We start from the raw sequence: 9,302 nt of genomic DNA on the forward strand, positions 1-9,302 counted from the left end.
TGGATTTTTTAAGTGTTGTGATTTATTACCTTGAAGAATTTAGTTTTACTTCATCAAAATCTTAAAATCCTGAGACTGTCATATATAAATATAATGCATTTTGTTTTTGCAGACAAAATGAAAGCATGAGAATCACAGTCCAAAGAACTTCTAGTGGGAAGCTCTTCCATTATTGTAGGCCAGAGGTCCTTCAGGGAACCATCCATCCACTCAACCAACCAGTATTAACTGAGCACATATGTCATGCCAAGGCCTCTGTTATTAATGAACAATGTCATTTTCTGCCCTCATAGAGTTTATAATCTAGTGAAGGGTAGGGAGGTCAAGTAAGGAAATAAAGAGTTCTATGATTCCCACTTTGATAAATGCTATAAAGGAAGCACGCAGGCTACAGAATGTAATAATGGAGGCATATTCTTAAGGAAACCTCTCCAAGGAATTATATTTAAAGCTCAAACTTAACTCATACGAAGAATCCAACCATTCATAGTTTTAAAAGGACAGAGTCAGATAACTGGGCTTTCATTTAAAAACTACATACAGGTTTAAGGAATGTACAGATGTCAAAAATATATCTTAATTTAGTCTCAGAAGTCATGTGATGGCTAATGTAAGTTGTTTAAATATGTTTATAGAGACTTTGAGCTGGTCACAGGCTAAAACTACAGGATGCCACTACCATACTGAGGAAAAGTAACATGAATCTCAAAGAGATTTGTTTTGCTTTTGTTTTTTTAATTGTAGTTTTAGCACACACCTGGTGAAATTCTTAGTGATTCAGACAAGGATTTCAATGACTTGGGCTTTAAACCTCATTCATTATCAGCAGACAAGTGATGACCAAGGTTAATTTAATACCCATTGTGAGATGTAGTGGCAGGTCAGGGTACAGATCTCACATTTCCTAAAAATAATGCTTGACTCACAGCTGCTGTCAATCAAGCAGGATCTACCTGTATCATGAGAACTTTTTAAAAGCAAAGTGTAAAGACCCCCAGGTGGGGAAAAAAATATTTTGAGTCGTTAAGAGAATGCACACAGAGATTAAAAATTGAGTAGAGTTATATTTCATTGACATGTAAAGTAAAAGAACCATAAAACAATGCTAAGAATATAGCCCCATTTATGAAATTGTATGTCTGAGTGTGTTTATATTGGCATATTAAAAAAACTAGGAAGAAATATTCCAAATTGCTAATGGTAATTATTTCTTGGTGGTAGGCTTACAGCTTATGGGTGATTTTCTTTTTATACATTTTTGTATTACCTTTTTTCTCCCCCCTCGGAGTTTCAAATGTGAAAAAAGCTTTTAAGAGATAAAAATTTAACTGTATTGGTGAATATTGATTCGATTTAAAGCAGAATATCTTTAGTGTGACAGACCTCATTTATACTGCCAGCAAATTAATTATAAAGGATCCTTCCCAAATGTGGACTGATAGTTCAGATGGCATGATTTCCTCTTTGGCTAGTGCTGAATTACCAAATAATCAAAGTATGTGCCTAGGGCATTAGCAAAGAAAGGGAGATGCCAAAAAATTTGAATGTTTTGTAGAAAAGCATTTAATTTTTGACATTCTAGAGGGGTGTAAAAGTATTTGTCCAGGAAAAATATCAGAGAATTGTTGAACTGGTGTAAATTTATGTATCATTTAATATCGTTTTTATTTTTAAGAACATGTAGGTGGAGAGATGCGTTGGACATGTAGGTAGGAGGAAGAGCTAAGTTTTCTCAAGGTCCAGGACTAGAGGGATCTTAATTTTGTCTTAAGCAGAGAAAAAAATTATTATACCTCCCAACCTGTACATCATTAAAATCAAAAACAATAGTTAGCCAGAAAATAAGTGCACTTCAGTCCAACAAAGTTCTGACTTTTCCCCAAACGTTTCCATGCTCTTTCAGAGTATCAAGAATGCCACGTTTTCTCCAAGATAATTTTTGTGTACCACTTTTCTTGGCCAATACCCTAAGCATATGTTTAGTCTATATGGTAATTCAATAAGACCAAGAAGCAAGTCATGGCACCTGGAATACTCAAATAAAAATCTAAATAAAAATGGGCCATATTTAATGCAGATTTACTATATTTGATATTTTAAAATTCAAATTGGCAAAAAAAATTTGTTAAATTTTCCAAACAGGCAGATTTGGGCTCACAGATGCAGAATCCAGGTCCAGTTAGCCCACTTACCAATCCTAACCAAGCCTAACCTCTCTGAGCCTATTTTCACTTATTTAAAATAATTATGATGATACTAGCTTTACTGGCATGATATAATTTGCAGGAACAGAAGATGAAAAATGAAGAATGTAAAATGGCTTTGAGAACTATGAAAGATTATATTAGTATAAGGTGTAATGATGGCACCAATTACAACTATACTGTTTCTGTCATTAACTAGTTCATGTGTGTATCAGATATCCTCCAAGAAAATTTTATGTTCTAGCAATATGTAAATTGTGCTAGTCATATAAAAGCTCTACAAATAGTTGTTTTTCAATTAATTGATTCATTTTGCTTGAAAACACATTTTCACTTGGTAGAATAATATTTGGGATATGCAAACAGGGGGAATTGTAACTGACCTCCAGAGGAACATCTAAGTATATAAATCTAGTTTATTTGTTTCAGTAAAAACCAATTGCTGAGTTATTTCATGTTGAAACTTCCATGATGAATTTGGTTCTCTTTTAGGCTCCAATCATAGAAAACAGAGCATTGATCTTTTCATAAACCCATGAGAAATGTAGAAAACTGTTTGACTCTTCAGATATATTCTAAGTCATCCTGACAGAGATTTGAAGCATGTACATAAAATTGACATACGTTCTGAAGTCACTTGAAGAAATAAGGAATGTATCACAAAATAAGAAATTAGATAATATGTGTTTTACTCAATTAAAGCAAGTTTTACTTGAAGTTTAAATACCACCCAATATAGTTAGTATTCCAATAAGAATGGCATTTTTCAAGATAGTGTTTGAGAAAAAGGTGATTAATAAAATTTGTTGTTAAACAGCACATTAAACAATAACGTCGACTTATCTTTCCCTTTTTTTTTCTGCTGTCAACTTGATGGTTCTTGAACTATTTTGTATCTAGGCCCCACTAAACCCCATTTCACTTTTCAAAATTAACCATTAAAAAGAGAATCATTTTAATATAGCTATTAGGCATCACATTCCATAAAGTTGCTGAAAAAGGACTTATAAAGAGGCCAATGTTCAGGTCCCTGCGTCCTAACAAGATGACATATAAATTTCTCCAAGAAGATGGTCAACTGATTTCTTTGAAAATATCCATATTTTGTAATTTAGAAGCCCATTACAAAATGGAGTCTTACTGTTATAGGTCGAGAAGTACCTGATATTAAACAACTAAAGCACACTCTTACTTTAGAAGAAGCCGGAGAAGTTTTGAGAAAGAATTTAGTCCAGCCCAAAAAACTGCATGTCTAGGTCATGCTTTTTGGAGGTTTTGATGAAAGAAGAAATGCACTACTTTACCTGGTTACCCAGGTCACGACTCAAATGTGCTATCAGGATGTCCTACAATTTCTATTTCTAATCTTCATTCTTTCTAAAGAAATTGAAGCCCACTGACCATATTTTAGGCTCCAAAAAATAGCAATAAGCAGCAACCTATGTAAAAGCCCTCAGCTCTTCTGAAGCACATGAGTGTCGCCTCTCAGCTCTCCCTTCCCAAATGAAGTGATCCCACGTTCCTTTCCCTTCTTAGAAAGTTCAACTTGTCATCCTTTAAACATACTTGACTTTTCCGTGGTCCCTCCACAGAGGCTTTCTAATTGTCTCAGGTTATGGGGTCTCAATACGGAGCTGTGTTCCCAGCAGGGTCTGGCCACGCAGCTGCAGCATGCTACTGACAGTCAGTTCTGCACCCACGGCCTACAGTGGTTCTGCCTCTGCCCCAACTCTACCAACTGCACCTGCAAAACCACAATCCAATGAGAACTCAACACAAAGGAAATACAACAGAGCCCAACAGACCCATTTTCACTGTGTGAAACTGTATCAACTACAACATGTCTTAATTTTTTAAAGCTTTACTGGAGATATATCGGAAACTTTGATTCTTTGCAAGTACAAAGATTGTGTCATTTTTTGGAAGTCATTAAAAGATTCAGGACCCAGTGTGTTATAAGAATTTTGATATGACATACAAGCCTAGTATCTCTTCCCTTGCTCTACTTTATTCAGTTGTTATAATTAGGCACACAGTAGCATGACTTAAGAGTTGCGAATCTATATAACATGTCATGAGCATATTAAATCCATTCTTCCCATTAAGTTGCTGAAGAACCTTCCCGTATATAACCAAATAGGACATTTATTCTCAGAGAAATTAAACTATTAACTTGATTCAAATACTTGTAAAAAATGTTAATGAAGGGGGACAGTGTAAAAAAAATGCAAGATTAAAACAAAAAAATACTGTTTTTACGTTGTAAAAACGTTTGCACTAACAATGATGCTGTTAGGAAAGAGATTGATGGATAAAACTAGTCCATATGATGAATGTAATATCACTAACACTTTTACCTGCGAGGATTTTTCTGGCTTTAATTCAATGAAATCCATTATCCTGGATGGTAATGGAGCGCTGCACCTACTCATCTCAGGCATCTTTAAGTCTCCTGAGCTGCCTAAAAGCCTTGACATAATGAAAGGTTAAGCCGATCCCAGTAAGCATTTGTAAACTATAACAGCCCCCCATTTCGGCTACAAGCCACACATTCTCGTGCTAAGCTTTGCTCACTCCCATTTCTTGTCATTGTATAAGCAGGCTAATTTGGAGATGGATAGGGTACTGAGGGACACCTAGATTTTCCAAACAATCCCACTTTTCTTACTTAGCCACCTAAATAACTAGACCTACAATACATTTGAGAGAACTGTAAAATGGTGCCTGGATACTGAAGAAATGAACAGCAAATAGCAGCACTCTTAAATAAAATGAATGCATTTCACCTTCCAGCTTCCTGGGACGCAAGACACAAACATGAAAGGGGCTGGGGTAGGATTTAAAGAAAACTGATTCACTTTGAACATTCATTTGGCAAGACGCTAGACACAAAATAACAACCACAAGCCACCTCCCTTTCCCATCATTGTAAATTCAGGGCTCTCAAATCACCCCCCACAAACCCAATTAAAAATAAAGAAAAGAGGCAGGCTATGAATTTGCATCTCATGCTATGATACAGTTTAAATGATAGGCATCCGTCCTAATTGGTCACAATGAAACTAAAGGACAATAACAAGAATAAATCTCACATTAATCCAAATGAAGCCAATGAATAATAACACAAACCAGAAGCATAGTTTCAAAAATATGCCATTACCTCCAAGCATGCAGGGCATTTGTAACCCATAAAAATGATTGCAAAGCACGCCCTGCACATAAATATTTTCATAAATGCACTATAAATGCTAAGTAATGTGTATATATGATATACATATCCATAGGGTATATATACATTTGTATGTTTACAATCGAATCTATGAACTAAAATTGAAACCCTATCTGGAAATGGTTTCTCAACCAGAGTATATTAGAATGTGAAATAGAATATGCTAAATTCCGGGGCCACCTTTTCTTAGTAATGAAGCAAATAAGCAAAATCACCTTATAATTAGGCCAAGAAGCTTAAGAGGCACCAAATGTGTTTTTGAGCAAGGCCCAGCCCTATTTGTGAGAGCTGCAAATGAAATGATTCCTTTCAATAACACCCATTTCTTGTTAGCTTTTTCCACCCCCGGATTTCTAAGCTTGCAAGGAAAGCAACCAAGTGGCTCAGTCTGCACTCTGAGCCAGTTCAAGATAAAATAAGAACAACATATATGTATTTTTAACACAAGCGGGTGCTATCTTACTTCTCCGTGCCAGGCAACCTTCCTGTCTCTCCATCCCCATCTCTGCCTCCACATCTTCCTCTCCTACCCTGAGGGGTCATTGTTCAAGGGCCGGCCACAGATGCACGCACAGGTCATTTTGGCAGCCGGCTAAACCGAGAAGACAGCCCCGCTGCCTCCTACTCACCGTGCTGAGACCCGGGGAAGCTGCTGCGGGGAGGGAGAGATGCGAACTGAATCCATTTTCCTCGCGACCCAGTCGGATGCAGCCTCCAAGCCCAGCATCAGCAGCGGCGGCTGGGATTCTCCGCCCCCGTCTCCCGACAGCGCGAAGAGGCACCACCCTCCCGGACCCGCTAGAGCGCCGGCCGCTGGAAGGCAGGAGCGGCAGCCCCGCCGCTGGGCCTGCTCCCCCCCCCGGAGGCCGGGCGAGCTCCGCAGCCGCCGGGAACGCACGGCGGACGCCTCTCGGGCTCCGGCTCTCCGGCCGCCTCCCCCGGCCCCACCCCTGCTGCGGTACAGGCTGCCCGCGGCAGCTGCTGGGCGTCATGGCAACGGCCAATGGGGAGCGGCCAGCCCGAGGGGGAGGGGAGACGGGCGAGACCAGCCGCAGGGCTGCAGGGGGTGGCCGCGCGCTGCTGCGCCGGGGACGCTCTTGGGCTCTACAGCTCTGCACGCCCGGTCTGGAGAAACGCGGCCAGGTTGTGCCGGCACGGGAAGAGAATAATCTACACGTAATCGAAGTCTAGACAGGAACATCCAAAACAGCTTAGCTATATTTTTGCATTTTCAGTGGTTTTCCAATAAAATGTATTAAATTTATCAGAAAAAAATAACACACATTGAAAATTACACCGTGTAAAAGGAGACCATAATTACTCTGCATATGTGTGTCCTTTATAGCGTCTTTTACTCAATTGCCTCTCAAGGTTGTTAAAAAGCAAGGTAAGTGGCTGGACCTTGCGGTAAAGTAAGAGTGGCTGATTCCTCGGCACCAGCCTCTGCCTGTTCTTCTCAGGTGAGTCCCTTGATCTCACAGTTTTCCCAACTTTCCCTCTGAAGAGGACTCGGAGTTATTTGGGACTCCCCTGTGAAAAAGGAGGTTGGAACAGAGAAAACAGAAATTCCTTAAGCAACCACCGTTCTCAGTAACACCAGGATAATTCTAAACCTTTTTAGTTTAGGGTCTAACTCCTGGAGTGTCCAATTTCCTGCAGGAGATCCCGTGCCATTTTCACAGATGCCCTTTTGGAGTTGCCAAGCCAGCTGGTAGGTTGGTAGGTAAATGAACTGCCATCAGCAGCATTGAGTTCTAGGTGAGTTCTGTTTTTAACTATAAATTATAGATGACACTAGTATTTATCTCATGCCCAAGTTGTAAAGATTGAATGAGACAATGCACTAAAAGCATTTGGCATGTAGTAAGTGTACATAAATATTTACTATTAGGCCCAGTAATAGTAACACATTGTAGATGACTTTCAGTCCAAGAGATTAAGGGGAGTGTAAGGCAATTTCAGACAAGAGTAAAAATTAAGGTGAGAAAAACAATAGGTGATAGTTGTGATAGTAATAATAATGTGATGATGATGGCAAAGACCAGCAGGCCTGAGAGAGTAAAAGTTCTCTAAATGTGACAGCTGAGGATGTCTAAACCTTAAAGGAGTTAGATAAATTTACCAAAGTCTCATAGCTAATAAATGGCAGAGCCAGAATTAAAAGTCTGACCCTTGAAACACCAGCATTTGCTCTCCTAACCATTACAGATTTCTACACTCCCCCACGGGACAGAGACAGCCTGGTTCTTAACCCGTATGATTATTCACATGTTCGAATGGGATTAATACACATTTCAGAGTCTCCATTTCTGGTCAGCATTTACTATAGATATGATTTGGGAAATATTAATTCACTTCCTTAAACCTATGGTTTTGGAAACAGGCAGTTGACGGAGGAGAGAGATGCTGCTCATCCTCAGTGCCTGGTGTTGCCTCTTGTCCTCTGCAAAGGGAAGCCCCCATCCTGCTGCCAAGGGCCCCTGCCTCCGCCGGAGCCTGAGCAGAGTCTGTACACACTTTGACATCAGCATCAGCTAAATGTAGCTGTGTGACATAAAGGAATGGGTTGTGATGACCAGGCTTCTTTCATATTCGTATTTCATCTTCTCCTGTTTCCACAGACATGGTCTTGTAAGTAATCAGAGAAGAAAGCAGCAGGCTCCCAGAAGCTCCGATGTGTCTGGGCGACAGAACCCACCCCGCCAGCCTGGCGGGGGGGGCACCTTATCATCAGTGCCGAGAGCTGACTTCGTTGGGGTGAGTGACTTTAGTTTTCTCTCCTCCCATCAATACACAAATAGAATCAACTGAGGGAGAAAACAGTGTTTGGTGTTCCCTGTTTGAACAATTCCACAATTTAGACACAGGAGTGCTACTCTGGCATTTTTTGCCATATCCATGAAGCACTGTTATCATCATTAAATGTTTCATTTAAATATTTAATTGCTTAGTGTTTATTTTATTTACTTTAAAATGAAATTTGTCTCTGGCTTCAACATAACATAAATAAAAATAGGCATGGTAAAGAGAGTATCACCAGAGAAAGGAATTTAAAGTAAAATCATACTTTTTAAATAAAATATTCTTCAAACTAACTTGTAATAACTTTTAATTTAAAAATTGTATCCCTTTTCTCCATTGTTATCCCTACTCTTGCCATTGTCTATATTTACATAGTTTTTATCTTCTAATATACTATATTACTTATTTGGGCTTTCAAACTTTTTGTTATCTGTTTCTCCCCCCTTAGAATGCAAGCTCTGAAAAGGCAAGAATTTTTCTTTGTCTATTTGTGAACAATCCCTGACCCATAATAGGTGCTCACTAAATATGTGTTGAAAGAATAAGCCAGTAAGTAAATAAAATAGCAACAATTTCTGTTTGAATCGTGAACAATAAGTTATTATTATAATATTATTTGTCCAGTTATATATTTTGATATGTCTCAAAATTAAAAACTAAGATAATTATATTAATTATCTAATTACCATAATGCATCATTGGCATGATGTCTACCTAATACATATTTAAAATATATTTAAAATAGGTTTTAAACATAGCTATTAAAATGGAAATATTTATCCAAACATATTCAAAGTCATCTAGCATATTGCTGGTAGTATGGATGCTGTCTGTTGGGAATTACTGATTTTGCTCTAAGACTGTCTTGTCCAGTAGTACCTGCAAACTGTCTGCCTGTCCCGGAACCTTTCCAACTCTGACTTCTGAATTCTGTGAGATGGCTGAAAATGTATAAGGTGTGGGTCTCGGCTCCAAAAGTGGCATTAAATTTTCAGGAGAAACCCCAGCACAGTGGGGGGAAGCTGCCAAGTGGGGGCTCTGGAGACCGCCTGGACCGAGCCCACGAT

General features: G+C 38.9%; 1 protein-coding gene across 3 annotated transcripts in view; it reads right to left on the reverse strand.

The window, feature by feature from the left end:
* Positions 1 to 6,288, reverse strand: part of JAKMIP2 (janus kinase and microtubule interacting protein 2) — a 177,109-nt gene extending 170,821 nt beyond the window's left edge. For all 3 annotated transcript variants that reach the window (XM_036894611.2, XM_036894606.2, XM_036894598.2), the window contains exon 1: positions 6,063 to 6,288. The gene's annotated coding sequence lies outside the window, so the exon portion shown is untranslated. The remainder of the gene's footprint in view (positions 1 to 6,062) is intronic.
* Between the last annotated feature and the right edge of the window lie 3,014 nt (positions 6,289 to 9,302).

This window comes from Manis pentadactyla, chromosome 13 (assembly GCF_030020395.1).
Source record: "Manis pentadactyla isolate mManPen7 chromosome 13, mManPen7.hap1, whole genome shotgun sequence".
NCBI classification, from domain to species: Eukaryota; Metazoa; Chordata; class Mammalia; order Pholidota; family Manidae; genus Manis; species Manis pentadactyla.